The sequence below is a fragment of the Mizuhopecten yessoensis genome, unplaced genomic scaffold (genome assembly GCF_002113885.1).
Source record: "Mizuhopecten yessoensis strain PY_sf001 unplaced genomic scaffold, ASM211388v2 scaffold10475, whole genome shotgun sequence".
Classification (NCBI taxonomy): Eukaryota; Metazoa; Mollusca; class Bivalvia; order Pectinida; family Pectinidae; genus Mizuhopecten; species Mizuhopecten yessoensis.
The window spans coordinates 11,455-28,392 of NW_018408565.1; the positions used below are offsets into that span (position 1 = coordinate 11,455).

The window sequence follows — 16,938 nt, forward strand, 5'->3', positions numbered from 1 at the left end:
ATCATCCTGAAGAAGCCCACTGTTCGGGTGAAACTGGTATACGTATCCTAATATAGAAAATTCAACTAATCCTGAACTTGTTGCGATTGACACCTATTCTTACTTCTTCATTTTCTGATAGGAATTAAGTTTCATTGTATGAAACATTATATTCCTTTACATGTACATATAATAAGTGCAATACAATATTTGATGGTAGTATGGCAATAACTTTTCAGAAAAACAAACAGAATGACATCTTGAATAGATTCGCCTTTGCAGTTCCTGTATTCCATAGCTTTGCACACAACATGCCATGTCAAGTAATTATAGTAGAAGTAATCATGAATAAGGAAAAGTGTTGCACATTTACATTTAATTAATTGATTTTACTGTAAGTAGTTGTGTGTGTCATTGAAAAGAAGCAATACAATAGAGATTTACAGATTGTAAGTTTACTACCTTTATTAGGAAATAAGTTTTTGTCTCTGCGGTTTTTGCAGTTGAAATATGGTCAGCCATATGTTGATAATACGGGACTGACAGATGGTGAAGGAATTGAACGCCTTTGGAGTTATCTACGCGGATTCAAGAAAATCACCAAGGAGATGTCACGTGATAACCGTTGCGATCTTCTGACAGAAGCAATGCTTCATCATACAGAGAGGCAGATATGGAATTTAGGAAATAAAAACCTTGTTGAAGTTTTCATGATTTTATAGGTACATTTCCTCGAAAAGACATGAAATGTATTAGTTCATCTTTGTTGCCTTACAGTTGACTACAGTAAATGGTATTTGATACCATGAAGTTTTTGTGCCAGCACATTTAAATTCAATCTCATTTAAAACTCGATTCGCATAACTGCACCAGACTTTATTGTAGTATGAGAATCTTTTTAAACATAAAGATATAAAATGTCAAATAGGAAAGACTTTTATCTATCAAATCTTGAACAATCAAAATAAGAAATTGTGATTTGCCTTCTGATGATTGAAAAATAATACATTTTCTTATCTACAGGCAGTAGATTGTCTACCAGAACTACAAAGGCAAAGAAGACAATAGATGATTGCTCAGCAATAATTCACAATGTTGCGTCAAGTTTGAATGGTATGCATATTTGTAACAGTAATTTCTTTAAAAAAGTTGGCTCATTTAGTAGTGATAGATTTCAGTCAGGTAATCAAATGTTTAGAGTTTGCTTTCAAATGTTTGTTTCAATTAAGCCTATAGCTGATCTTTTATAGACTTACACTATTCTAAAACATGAATTATCACTTTTGTATTTCAGTTGGTATGGGAAGTGCTGACGTTTGGCTCTGTGAATGGAAAACACAATCAGCAACTAGAGCAGAGAAAGGTAGCATATTTTTTCAAGCAGATTTCTTTAGCCTCTTTTCCTTTTCATAACCATAATTATTCAAATAAATACGAAGTTATTATTTTGACATGTTTCAACATTAGAAACATTTCATATCATTACAAACAACACTTTGTATTTAAAATTGTGTGGAAATCAGCTCTGGATAATTGAAACCATCTATTTATTAGCAATACAGTTCAGTATCCATTTATTTGTCTTGTCTCTTTACAGGAACAGCACTGTCTGTGAATGACGTGTATGTGGAAAACATGTACAACTTATCAAAGAAAAGGTAATTGATATTTTGTCCTTTCATGTGTTTATCCATTTATATAATACCATATACCAGTATGTTCATGCGAGTGTACATATTTGAATTTGGCTACTGTGGCTTTATTCGTCTTATTCATTGTTAAGGGTAGTTAAATCAAATATTTCATATCACTTTATAATTCACAATGATTTTTCATTATGCATAATTTGGCCTATAATTGTACATTTGTATTTCAGAGTACAGCTTCTGAGGATGACATTGAACCTGAAGTAAGGGATATTATTGACAGAGACGTTTTTAAGTAAGTCTAACATAATGGCAAAAACTGATTTTTATGTTATATTAAATAAAATAGATTGAGTTACATTAATTTGTTTAATATAAAGAAAATATATTTAAATGCAAAATACTGCTGTAAAATGTAATTCAAAGTTTTGGGGATGACAAAGCAAGATACACAGTTTGACAGTAATTAATTTTCAGTGAAAGATAATACAAAGCTATACACAAAAAAACTTTTTTTTAAAATTACGGCTATAGTGTTCTTGTATTTTTCATAGTTAGACAAGCAAATCAAGAAAATTGAGAAGAAGGTTGATGCAGGTCTTAGAACTACGACACTCATTTGGTGAAGAGAGAGAGAAAGCAATTTAATTGACTGTTATGAAGAAAAGGAGGAAGGAGGATTAGTAGCTTGCAGAAACTGAAGCAGCTTGCAACTGAGCGTCAATTCTTATCTGAAATGATGAAAAAATATGCAGGTATACTATTTATGAGAAAATTGTTTTGTAAGCTCTCCTTTTTTCAACATTAGAAGAATTACTATAAGATATAATAACGAAGTAGGCCAAAAAGACAGTTATCATTTACTTTCCTTGTTAATTTGTGTAAAAAGAGGCCAGCATTTTTGTTTTATCCTTTGCTTTCGTCATCTCCAAAACTATGTACATGCGATCACAGATTTCAACTTCGGACCATAAGGAAAAATACAAATAAATTTGTTTATGGGGACAATTTGTAATATTCAATAAATCTGTTAAATATAAATTATTCTCTCTTGTAGATGGACAAAACTTAGAAAAAAGAATCAGCCAGCAGTTTTCCGTGAACGCCACGAAAATAAAGAAGGAGCTTGATGTCATCATTAGCTTGGACTTTTGTGATCCTGTAGATTTTACAACAGTTTCTTTACCAACATCTCCATTGTATTTGGAACTGGAAATTTCGGGAGTAAGTGCTGAACAGCAGAAAGCTGCACAAGCCTTGTCCTTGAAAAGTCACGCTTTAGAAGAAATATCGGTTTGTAGGAATGAAGTGCATTGCATTGCATGCAGGAATTCCTTCTAGAGCAAAGCAGTTATCTTCATAATGAAATTGTATCATATAAGCATGGTTCTCCGTCTAGATACACTACTGGCAAAATTTACTACATGTCAATTCACCCCTTTAAAGTTGAACAACTTTGGAAAACATGTGAAAATGTGTTTCAAGCTGAGGAAGTTGATAATAGAAATTTGGTTATGGAGATTCATGAGATTCAAAAAAACACCTTCTTTCTCCTTTTGATTCAAATCAAACACTTCCTGTTACTGATGAAGAAATTTCAAAAATCTTTGAAGAAATAAGTGAACTAGAAAAGGAAGAGAACAGTCAGGTGTCTGATGAAGATGAAGATTATTGTGAGGAGATTGATGAAGATGTTGAAATTTCATAAACTGACATTTATTGTATAAAATGTGAATGTACATATGAAAGTCCATTGTTATCTGACTTTCAATGAAGTATACTGGATACTTGTTAATATATACTTTTCGCTACATATTAAAGGGAATCATCCTTTAAATTGAAACTTGAAAGTAATTTTGATTAGTGCAGACATTTTTAAATCATTCCTCTTTTCGATGGACAACATTTGGGGGGAAGGATCATTCAACTGTTTTCTGTGAACACCACAAAAATACCCGGTAAAGAAGTAGCTCAATGTCATTAATATCTTGGACTATTGTGATCCTCCAGATTTCGCAACTTTTTTCTTTGAACACCTCAAAAATAACGGTAAAGAAAGAGCTTGGATTTTTCTGATTCTCCTGATTTTGCATTCATTTCTGTTCAAACATCTGCAGTGTATTTGGAACTGGAAGTCTCAGTATTAAGTAAAAATTAGCAGAAACGTGTACAAACCTTCTTTAAAAATTCATGCTACACTATAGAGAACAATCCTACAAAATGGGATGTAGATTCAAATAAACAAACTACTGCATTTGGTTTGATATATTTTTACTTCATTTTTTTAAGATAGTTCTTTATAATTGTTTTATCCAAAATGTGACCTTCGTCTTCCCATGTGCTGTCTTCAAGTTTGTAACCCTTCCATTTGATGTAGTACTGAGTTTTTTTGCCTTTTCTTCTATGTTTCAAAACATGTTCAACTGTGTAGATATCTGGAAAACAAATCCATAGAACATGTAAAAACAAACAAGAAAAGAACTGCTTTACAGTGATCTGTACACTAGTAAATAATTTTTAAATACTGTATCTGAATCAGTAAATCATATCACTTTTTTTTAAAGGTATGACGAGGACCCTAAAGCACGTTCCATGTATCCTAACAGTAATAGATATGATATCATTATTAAAGGATAAACAATATATATATATAACAATACCTATTTAATAAGTTTAAAACATCAAATAAGCACATTACCTTCATTTTTTTTTGTTCCGACAGAGGCTGAAGGGTACATCAGTGATTGTCGGTCGAGTCGGTGGTCGTGGTTTCTCATTAAGTGGGTCGGTCTGTACGTCAGTGATTGGCGGTCGAGTCGGTGGCCGGGGTGTCTCATTAAGAGGGTTTGTGTGTACGTCAGTGATTGGCGGGCGAGTCGGTGGTCGGGTTGTCTCATTAAGTGGGTCTGTCTGTACATCAGTGATTGTTGGTCGAGTCGGTGGTCGGGTTGTCTCATTAAGTGGGTTTGTCTGTACGTAAGTGATTGTTGGTCGAGTCGGTGGTCGTGGTTTCTCATTAAGTGGGTTTGTCTGTACGTAAGTGATTGTTGGTCGAGTCGGTGGTCGGGGTGTCTGATGAGAATCATTTCTGGAAGATAAAAATTACAAAATGTTATATTTCAAACATATTTTTTTTGTTTTTAAGTGTTTACTCAACAATATTCCATTAGTGATCATCGTCATTATGAAATAAGTAAAGAAATCATAGATTGAGCATTGATGCATAATTCATGTAGCACTTATAGTAACCGTAATGTTAATTTGGTCAATTCTTCTTCACCTGAAATATACATGACACAATTCTTCTTAACCAAGTCATTGAAGCATAGAATGTAGGTCAAATTCAGCATCAGTAGAGCAACCATACCTGCATCCATGATGGGAGTATAAACTATGTAGCAGTTGTAGTATGAGCAATATGGATGTGAGCAATGTTTCTAACTGAGGTACACACACAGACGGACCCCTTTTCTATAACCCCCGCCAACAACTTCCTTAAGTAGGGGATAATGATCATTCCTGTTTACTTCGCGGTATACCTGATTTTCTTTTTGCCTATACATAAACCTATAATAACAAGAGGCCAAGAGGGCCTGTATCGCTCACCTTGAAATGTTAGCAAAATTAAATTTGAAATAGCCAGATGAAGCTTTTTTTTCCCCTATTGGGCCCTGTGCCTCTGCCCCTAGGGGAGTCAGACCCATCGTTGATACAAAATTAGGTCCCCTTCACCCAAGGTTGGCTTAGACCAAACATGAACAAGATCCTGTCATTCCTACAGAAGAAGAAAAAAATGCTAAATTATCCCTATTGGGCCCCAACCCTCAGACCCCAGGAGGGTCAGACCCACCACTTATACAAAATTGATTTCCCTTCCCTCTAGGATGCTACTGTACAAATTTGGTCAAAATCCCTCTATCCCATCACAACAGAAGAACAAGAGGCCCAGAGAGCCTGTATCGCTCACCTGGATATCTAAGCAATCATGGCAAACTATTCTCCAAATGAGATCCAAGGGAATATGCCAGACCCCAATGCCATTACTTATAGTATGGCTGTATTAGATTTTTCATGCCCAGCAATTTAATGCATGGTATGGGGTGGGGATCTTAACTGTTTCCAAGCTGTGACTCAAAAACTAGATCCCTAGGGTTGTGGCCAGACCCCAGGATCAATTCTAATATCCTGACTGCATTCGTCTCTTTATGCCCAACAATTGTACATATAGTTTTTGGGTGGGGATCTTAACCATTTCAAAGTTATTACCCAGGGGTTAAGTCTCCAAGGGTGGGGCAGACCCCAAGGCCATCATGGAAGCATATGTGCATGCTTCTCTTTATACTCAACAATTGTATATATGGTTATACTGTGGGGATCTCAACCATTTCCAAGTAATAAACTTGTTTTGGACCCACTCCTTAGCACGGGGGGATCAGCCCCACCATCAAGCCTCCCATGAATGCTTCTGACCAAATATGATCGATATCCATGGCATGAATATACAGAAGAAGTCGTTTATAGCAATATAGCCCCCTTTGGCCCCGACACTCAGCCCCCTGGGGGTCAGCCCAACCATTTGTACAATTTTGAATCCCCACCACCTAGGGATGCTTCCAGTCAAATATGGTTGATATCCTGTGCATAGTTCTACAGAAGAAGTCGTTTGTAGCAATATAGCCCACTTTTGGCCCCGCCCCTCAGCTCCCTAGGGGGTCAACCCAACCATTTCAGGGGCCAGACACACGGTTTTCACAAAATTGGTTCACCTTCTCCTAAGGATGCTTCAGACCAAATATGGAACAAATCCTTTCAATCTGCTTAGTCGTTTATGACTAGTAGAGAATTTTTAAGAAAAGTTGACAGATGACGGACGCCGCGCCATGGCATAAAAATCATATTCAAGATAACTCTCTATATCCCATATTGGGCCCCGGAGGGGAGGGGTCAGGCCCACCTATACAAAATTGGGCTTGGCCCATGTGCCCCAAGTGGGCTACACCCTCCATTTATACAAAATTGAGTTCCCTTGGCCTAAGGATGCTCCAGAAGAAAATTAGTCAAAATTTACCTGGCAGTTCAGGACTAGTAGCGTTTTAAAGGAAAAGTTGACGGACAGACGGAAGACGGACGGATTGACGCTGTGGTATGGCATAAGCTCACCATGGTCCTTCGGACCAGGTGAGCCAAAAAGGATTAAATATCCATGTGAAGTAAGTGAATATAGAAAAAATAAGATTTAACTACCGACTAAAAAACTAGCTGCTTTCACCCTTCACAAACCTAAACAGCCCTGTGTGAAGGGTGAAAGTAGCTAGTTTTTGAGTCGGTCGTTAAATCTCATATATTCATAAAACCTATATATAAATGTCATTTGTGACCACTAGGACTTCATTTGAGATATTTTCATCTCTTTGCCATAGGGATTATCTGTGCTAAATTTTGTCCCATGTGGTGCAAAAGTATTTGAGAAGTAGAATCTTTAAATGTTTTCTATATATCATTACATTAAAGATAAGCCCCTATGGCAGGGCTGCATACGACCATAGGGGGTTGATTTGAACAAACTTAAATCTCCTTTCCCAAAGGATGATCCATATCAAAGATCAATGCAAAACAGCAGTGGTTCATGAGAATTAAGTGTTTTGAAGATTAGTAAAATGTTTTCCTAATATTGCCCGAAAAGGGACCAGCCTCTTTATTTTAACAAACCATCTGAATCCCCATCCCAATAACATATTTTTTTACTAGGTTTGGTTGAGTTTGGCATTGTGGTTCATGAGAAAAGTCTTTTTAAAGAAAAAAGTTAATTGACGGATGACTCTGACGACAACAAACTGCGATGGCAACAGCTTAGGCTTTTGGATTAGGTGAGCTAAAAATGTTTGTCAAATATATATCATTGATAATGCTTTCACATCATCTTTCTTTATTTAGTTGATGTGATAAATATAGGGGGGATATAGGGGGGTGGGGGCTAGATCTGCTTGCAAACCTTAAAACCACACTTCAGTACATCAAATTGAGAAAAGTTTGTAAGCAAAAATTGAGGGGAGGGAAATTAAAAGGGAAAGGATTTTTTAATTTTTATTGAGAGACTTCTTCACTTACACATGAACAGTGATTTCTTTGACTGACAACATCTCCTTCAGTCTGTCCTTCCCATAATGAGACGGTAGTCGTACTGGCTTCAAAATGACAGGAAGTCCTTCTATAGAAATTTTCCCACTCATGACTGCAGCATAAGTAAATTTGGACACGGAATCGATTGCTTTACCTATCAAAATAAAATAATTAACTGTAATGTATGTATGTTGTCGACAAGAATCAGATATATCTGGTCTTTTCTAGTGCTAGAATTTGATAATAAGCGTATATGTACAAGTAGGTAACATTGTATTACTAAGCACTCAACTTGATGCAAACAACTATGAGTGAAAAAACCCACCAAATCAGATAAACACCAATTACTTTTGTCTCACAAGCAAACTTAATTGTTTTAAAGCATCTCAATACTTTTCAAATTATGCAGTGGATACAAAAATAAAAGATATGTCCACCAATAATTCACTTACTATAGAGGTTGTTGAAATGATCTTGAGCTAACTTCCTTAAATGGCCAACTTCTTCCTCTTGATTTGACCTGGACTTTAAATCATTTTCTGAAATGGAATAACAATGCAGCAGTATATTAGATCGATCCAAAATGTAGAACAATAAGTGTCAAAATTCCTCCTTTTTTAAAAACAAATTTCGGAAAACTTTTGAGTCGGCTTGTACCATTTGTGTTTGTTTCCTACCATGGAAGTACAAGCTACCTCTCCCGATATATCTGTTATGGTAGTACAGTGATCTGCCCCAAGGTGATTTGAAGACCTACTTGATATAGTGAGTGATTGAGTTTCACTGTTTATCAGCAATTTATATTAAGGTAATAGGATTGTGTCACCATTTCTCAGTAGAATTTCTTCCAATTTTGTAGTTATATTGCGTTGAAGTAAAGAAAATTTTCTGCCACAAAAAAATATAGGTTGTCAGAATTTAAAGGATTTGAAATGAAAATTTATGTAAAAAGGAGTGAGTTTTGAAAAAAAATTGAAAGACACAATTTTAGGCAAAATAATGTCAATAAAAATGATACTGAAATAGATTAATATTGCATTAATGTATATCAATTTGATAAATGCTGAAATTGTTTAAAATTAATTATCTATAAACGTTTAAAAATTGACATTTTATAACCATGTACATATAGTAATTGCATGTAAAGAGTTATCGTTCTTGAAAAACTTCACAGTATTGAAATAGGTAGCTGGGTTCCTGAAGTACAGAAAAATGGACACATGTGACTCATTGATAAAAAACAACTGAATTAATGCCTGGATTGCTTTGAAATACTTTGATATTGAGAGAACACATTGTTCTGTCAATAATAAGCATGCAATATTTATCAGTTTAATATTAAACATCACAATATGCAGAAATTGTGATACTGTCTCCCTACATTGGATTTTCAACTAGGGATGCACTTCCTATTTCCGTTTATCAATACACTCCTATGACCTTAATTAGCTATGCATGACAGTGGTTGGACAGTCGTGCTGTAATTGGTCCAGACTCAAGCAGAATTTTAATGTGCCAACACTGAAGTAACATGCCACAGATAGGCTAAATCAATGCCGCACTGTGTTAACTTAATCAACTGTAATACATAATACAATACGTACATAATAAATTATTTGGAAAATACAATTATGTGATTGTTGCTCCAACAATCGCGAAAAGAATTCCACTGACAATGAAGTAAATATACTGTATATATGCTTGATCTTTTCAGGTTTTGATATTTTCCTTTCCTTATTAGAGACATACAATTTATTTCAAGAATGCCTACTCATATTAGATAAACAGTGTCAATAGTGATATGTGTTAAGTGTTCTTCTAATATTATTCACTAGTTGTCACTGCCAAACAGTACTTACAATAAACAATACTTACTAAACAGTCAAGATCCTTAAGGAGACAGTTAGATATCATCCTCCTTTCATCAAGAGGGACAAGACTGCTGTCTTTGGCCTTCTGCTTATAGGCCTCCTGTCCACCTTGTCCAAAACCTCGCCACTTTTCAGACCAGATTGAAAGGTCTTTAACTCCAACTGAAAGTAGACATGTACAATTATAAATGACACTCCGATTTAACAGTCAATAAGAAATGCTTATAGATTCAATAGATACACATGTGTTATTAAAACATATACTACTTATTCACTTTCATCTTCAAACACACATTATATTGGAATTAAAATAACATATTTTCATTTAAAAAAGAAACGACTGAAACAAAACAATAAAAGAAGATGGCCTTAATGAGCCACAAGGATCACATAACAAAAGTGACATACCATGTTTTAGGAGAGAGAAGTTTTATTATAAAACAAGAGGCCCAAGAGCATGTAAGTTGCTCATCTGAAGTTAATGAACATAAAGAGATTTTATATTCATTCAAAAAATAATTACAATAAGTTTCTGTAAAGAAGCCCATGTAAAATGAAGTGTCCCTCACCTTCTTGGGAACCATTGATGTACAGATTTCAATTTTCATTCAGAAAATTCACAAAGCATACATGTCTATTTAATGCTACATATAAAAATAGTGTGTATTTGGATCATTGGTTCCCTTAAAGAAGTGCTTTAAAAGTACTTCCTAATATTAAGTCACAAACTAATGAAGTGCTCTCTACTGGGATCTTTTCAGAGATCTTATTCAAAATTAAAAACCCTGTTCCAAGGATGGTGCAATGAAATTTCTTTGTATTTGAATTAAAAAAAAAAATCCTACATAAGCCTTTGAAAAATGCAGGCAGATTTTATTTCTTTCCCCAAACTTTACAAACCATATCCTGAAGATGGTAAGTATTTGGAATGCTTGTTCATCTGGAGAATCTGTTTACCCCCCCCCCCCCCCCCCCTTTTTTTTGTGACCTGGTCATTTGTGACCCCAGGGAGCTATTGAGTGATGGGGTTTTAACTTTGTTTATCAGCAGTTAATAGCTATGTATTACAGTAGTTGTCAGATCTGCTGTATCTGGTGCAGCCTCAAGCCGGGTTTTAAGGTACCAGCAAACGGAAAAACCGTGTCGCAGATCAACATAATACCCTATCCACTCACTTTAATAATAATACACAACATTTATATAGCGCCCTATATAATTTGTAAAATTACTCTAAAGTGCTTTTAAACCGACACCGGACCAACCAGCCATGACCTATGCCTTCAATAGTGAATGCTAGCCAGGGATTAGCAAAATGTTCCAATTTTTCATTTTTTGACGTGACATGATCAGGAGTGTTTCCTACCATCTTTGGTAGAAATTGGTCATGTACTGTCATAAAAGTAAAATTGTTGATAAACCACTGAAATAAACTTTTTAAAAATTGTCTTATCTAGGATTTGTTTTACAATTATTTCAATCTTAGTTAAAACCTTTGGTACTATGAAGGTTTCACCTTTCCATGTCACAAGTGTTGCAATGACTACAGGCACTTGCTTAAATCTTCTATGGAACTGGAAAATTTGGAAAATTTGATAGAAAAAATGATTTTAAAGAATTGTGTTAATCCTGGTGTTCCTTGTGTACATTTTAATTATACCTTTTGACTTTAAAGGAACCTACCTGCACTCTGGTCCTTGCAAAAAAATATTGAAAGCATTTGGATCTTTCCGATAAGATGGAGTTGGCTTGTACTTTCTAACGCTTTCCTTCCGGCATTTATTTCCTATCCAGTCCTATGGAAAAGATTAAATATCTTAATATTCCAAATGTAGACACACTGATTAGCCATAGTTAAATCAAGTCTCTGTACTGACCAAATTTGATCAAAATACTACTAATTTGAGTATTAAATTAAATCAGTCAGAAAACTGTAAGCAAATCAGAATAGATGAATGTAATGAATTATGCTTGATTTCTTGAAAATAACCCGTTGCTGACACAAAGTTGCTGACACAAAGTTGCTGAAATGAACAAGTTACCTGATAATGTTGATCATACTTGTTATAATACTATGTACAGAAACTGACAACCAGTTGGATAACAGGATACTAATATAACATATAATGTAAAAAGCAAATATAAGCCGCAAAAGCATAAATATACATGACAGGCTTTATTACTATAAAATAGAAAAACTTTAATTTTGGCAAATTTATTTATATGCAGAAAATTGACAAACAATGTTCCAAAGACGCTGTATGTTAAGTATCTGAGTATATGGAATACTAGACCACGGACATTTTTTTAAATTGACAAAATTTTACACCTCATTGGGCACAAATAGAGAGAAAAAAACATTAATTTTGCAAAGTTGGATCTCCATTGCCTAAAATTACTTCCTACCAAATTTGGTTGAAACTAATTTTCATTAGTTTTGGATAGAGCATTGTTTAAAGCTGAAGAAAAAGCTAACACTTGACAGACAGACAATGGACGCCAGATGATCAAAATGGGTTGTGAGTTTTGTAAACAAATCACTTACAATCTTTCCATGCCCTTAGTCAGATCACACCTTATTTCTGATTCCTAGGAAATCTCCAAGCCATGAGGATGCTCCACATCAAATATCAATGCATTCTGACTATAGGTTCACGAGAAGATTTCTTGAAAACTTTTTGCTACCAGTGGCGTAGCATGCATTTTTACTTGTATGCTCAAGCAAACACTGAAATTTTCAAGAAGATTTTTTTAATCATACATTTTTATTAATTTGTTCTTTTTTCATGATTGATATGGAACGTCCGTATCAATCATAAGAAAAAAAGAATAAAATAAAAACAAATCTTAGAAATTTTAGTCTGCTAAAATAGTGTTGTTATGCTACGTCCGTTTTCTAGGTCAGAAAACGGGAGACTGCTTCCAGGGCCGAATAGATTTTTTCCAGTTCCCTTACCCTCCCCACCTCCGGCGCTATGTGCCTCGGACGCTCGATCATCTGTAAGCATACACTCCGAAAAATGATTTGCTATGCTACTGGCTACACGTATATATAAGACTAGATATAAAATATTGTCCCATTAGGGTGTCACCATTTTTGACTCCAAGGACTTTATTTACAGTATTTACTTATTTATATAATAATAAATTAACAAACCTGTCAGAAGGATGTCTGTCATTGCAATCAATTAATTACAGTTACTGGTACATGTACTTACTTTAATCTGAGAAACAGACAATCCAGTGTCTGATGTCAACTGGACAACCTTTTCATCCGACATCTTCCCATTTGACGTCATCCCAGAATGATATGCTTCCTCAAGCTTCAGCAAAGCTTCAGCAGGGAAAGTGGTTCTTTTTTTTCTAAATAAAAATTATTTATGTTCAAACTGTTCTTATTCTGTCATTTAATCAAATAGATATTTTTTTAATTCCTTGAAAGAAGAGGCCCAGTGGGCCTTAATCGCTTGGCTTGTTTTGATCATGTATTACTAAATATTGATAATAAAAGAATATGCCCATATGAGGAGATATGAAAGGATTTTCCAATATCAAAATTCCAATGTAAAAAATGGAGCGCAGGGTCATTTGTGATAACTTTGTTATGTAAAATTACATGAATACTAGCTGCAATAACATAGCCCTCTGGCTTTCCATATTGTGACATTAGCCCGGAGGGCTATGAAGCAATCACATCTAAATATTGAAGGGAGCATAGTAAATTTTCACAAAATTGAATTTCAGATAAAGATCTTGTTTAGATTAATTCTCTCAACAAATCTGCAATATCAAATTACAATATCACCGCTAGTTTATTCATTTTTCATTCACAGAGAAATCTACGGTTTAAAAAAGTGCTATTGTCCACCATGAAAGTTCACAGTTATAAGGCAATGGGTGGGGTAAACCATGATAACTTCCAATATTCTTAATTACCAACTGATAAAAATTGCGCCGTTGTGATTCACTATGGCACTTGCTCCACTATTTAGATGGAATTGCATTGATTCCCATGGCTAATGTCGCTCTATGGAAAGATGGAAGGCTACGCTATTGGAAGTAGCTATTTATTTCAAAATTTAAGCTAAAAAAAGTATTGCACATTCTAAATAATGTCTACTGGTACAAATTTATTCATTTTTACTGATTTAGTTTTCATCAACATAATAGGTTACCCTCAGTATATTTCACTGCAGATTTTAGTTTGACACCTTTTAATTTTCTGAATAAAATACATGGATATATATACTTCATGATAAGTCCTTATTGTGGTAGAAAATATTTGGGTTGGTTTCAGGAAAATAATTAGTGGTTCATAGGAAGGATATATATGAAAGTCTTTTCTATATATAGATTCTTGTGTGCCTTTAGGGCATTACTATTTATAACCCCAGACAGGACCATTTGTAACCCCAGGAGACTTCATTTGAACAAACTGGAATCTCCTCGTCCTAGGGATGATTCATGCTAAATATTGTCTGATTTGGTGCAGCCATTTTGAGGAGAAGATTGTTTAAGCATTTCCCTATATATCACTATGTAATAGTTTGAACAAACTTTAATATCCTTAACCCAAAAGATTCATCATGCCAAATATCAATGCAATCTGGCCAGTGATTCATGAGAAGAACCTTTTTTTTAAAGATTTCTCAAATTTTCCTTATTTTGTCCCCCAAGGGGCCAGCCTCTTTATTTTAATAATTCTGAATCTCCATCCCAAAGACAAGTTTTTTTTTATTCAGTTTGGTTGAAATTGACCTGTTGGTTCTTGAAAAGAAGTTGTTTAAAGGAAAAGATGACGCCAGACAGACAACGAACACTGCTCCATGCCATAAGTTTACCTGGCCCTTACAATGTTTAACAAAGCTTGTGGGTCTAGATTGACAAAATAACAAGTTTTGTTGTACTGAAACTTGTTAACACATACCAAATAGAGTAAAACCACACTTTCTCGAACTCGGGTAGCTCGAATACCGGCCCTCATTCGAGAGTTTGTTGGGTCCTGACCGAGTTTGTCTTTATTCTTTGTAAAGTAACACCGGATTAGTCGAACCGTTAATCCTCGAATACTCTGTATTCCTCGAACAAAAATTTGTCCCAAACTGTCCATGGTCATAGTATTGATCCTATCTATTCGTCAAACAGGTGTGAACTGTCAAGCCCCACAGATATTTAACCTGTGTATCACAACGGCACTGTCATCGACATGTCTAGGGGGACAGGCTGCAGTCCACGCGGTACATGTGTCGGCTGGACGTCAGATAAATAGAGGTTTAACGGCAGTATCATTAAGTAACTGTACTGTTACCCTGTTGTAGCTGAATTTTCACTTTGTGTGCATAGTTATTATTTTCAGAAGAAGTTTTGACACCGATGATTTGGAGGAAGTGTTAATTCACTGGGTGTGAAAAATGATATTTCGACATGGCAATTAATATTGAGCAGAAATTACATAGCGGATTCTCGACCATCTTTGAAGATATTCAAACTTGAATACATTGTGATTGTTAATTTCATTATCAATCAATATTATAATAACAAGTATTCAAGATTTTCTTCATTTTAAAATGATCGAAGAGTTCCTCTCATTTTGACACTATGTAAAATTAACGTAGCCGATGACAGTATGGCGGACTATGTCAAAACGACAAGTATGTTACACATGCAGATTTTTTTAATTTTATTTACTTTCTTAATATGTGCTATGTGTTTTAATTGTTTAGCTACTTTAAATCTGACTAAAGGTTGCAATCTTTATTTAACTTATTTTTTCTACCTGCGATAGTTGCAGTGTTCGTACTGTCTATTATCCCACCTGATAAAAAAAATACGATGTTGATCGAACCTCGGATTCGTTGAATACCATATATTTCTCGAACTATTGAACTGGACCGTACAGGTTCGAGCTAGTGGGGTTTTACTGTATGTGAAAAATTGGTTTACTTGCTATTTTAACACCAATATCAATGCATTCTGGTTTGTGGTTCACAAGATTTTTTAAGATTCATCCCAATTTTCCTCATTTTGCCACTCACCAGCCCCTGTATTTGAAACAATCTGAATCCCCATCCCCCAAACATGTTTCCTACAAAGTTTTTGTTGAATTTTGCCTTGTGGTTCCTGAGAAGAATAATTTTCAACTATTGACCTCAAGGGCGGATTAAGGCCCGGCGTACCGGGCACACACCCCTCCGTTTTGAAAATGAGTACATGTATACAAGAGGCACTGGATAATAAAGCAACCATGGGAAATTATTCTTATTACAAAAAATCCCCCCAATGGTACAGTGTATAGAAGAAGAAGGATTTTAAAGAATTTGACCTCAAATTCACCTATTGGGCCCAGAAACTCTACACCCAGAGAGGCCACACTCTCAAATTATACAAAATTTAATCCCCTTTGCCGAAGGATGTTCCAGGCCAACTTTGGATAAAACCCCTCAAATAGTACAGAGGAAGAAGGATTTTGAAGACTTAAACCTTAAAATTCCCATTTTGTGCCCCACCCCTCTGCACCGAAAGAGGTAACATCCTTTGTTTATACAAAATTTATTCCCCTTCGACAAAGGATACTCCAGGCCAAATTTGGATAAAATCTCTCCAATAGTACAGATGGTGAAGAATTTTAAAAACTTAAATATCAAATTCCCTTTTTGAGCCTCGCAACTCTGCACCCAAAGGGGCCACACCTATCCTTTATACAAAATTAAGACCCCTTTGATTAAGGATGTTCCAGGCCAACTTTGGATAAAACCCCTCAAATGGTACAGAAGGAAAAGGATTTTAAAGATTTAAACCTCAAATTTCCATTTTGAGCCCTGCCCCTCTGTACCCAAAGGGGCCACACCCACCGTTTATACAAGATCGAGTCCTTTTTGCCTGCAAGGATGCTTCAGAACCATATTAGGATAAAATTCCCTTATCCCTTTGATAGAAGCAGGATTTTAAAGGGGTTTCCTCTATTCCCCTGATTGGGCCCCCTACAGGTGTATACAAAATTGAGGCTCCTAGGCCAAAGGATGCATGCATATGTATGCTCCAGACCAAATTGGAGTGAAATCCCTTAATGCCTATGGTAGAAGAAGGATTTTTAATGTTTACCTCTATTTCCCCTATTTGGACGAACCCCTATGCCGTCAGGGGGGCCACACTCGCCGTTTAAATGCAAAATTGAGTCATCTTGGACAAAGGATGCTCCACACTAAATAAGGATAAAATCCCTTTATCTAAGTTAACCCCTATGGACGAAAAAAGATTTTAATGGTTTTATCTCAATTTCCCCTATTGGGCCCCGCTATTGGGCGAATCCCAGGTGGGGGGGGGGG

General features: G+C 35.3%; 1 long non-coding RNA gene across 1 annotated transcript; it reads left to right on the top strand.

Moving 5' to 3' along the window:
- The first annotated feature begins 502 nt into the window (after positions 1-502).
- LOC110460716 lies at positions 503-3,818 on the top strand. The gene is made up of 7 exons (XR_002464051.1): positions 503-701; positions 1,003-1,092; positions 1,274-1,342; positions 1,577-1,637; positions 1,856-1,920; positions 2,180-2,380; positions 2,683-3,818. It is a non-coding gene; the product is annotated as an uncharacterized LOC110460716 (long non-coding RNA).
- The last annotated feature ends 13,120 nt before the right edge of the window (positions 3,819-16,938 follow it).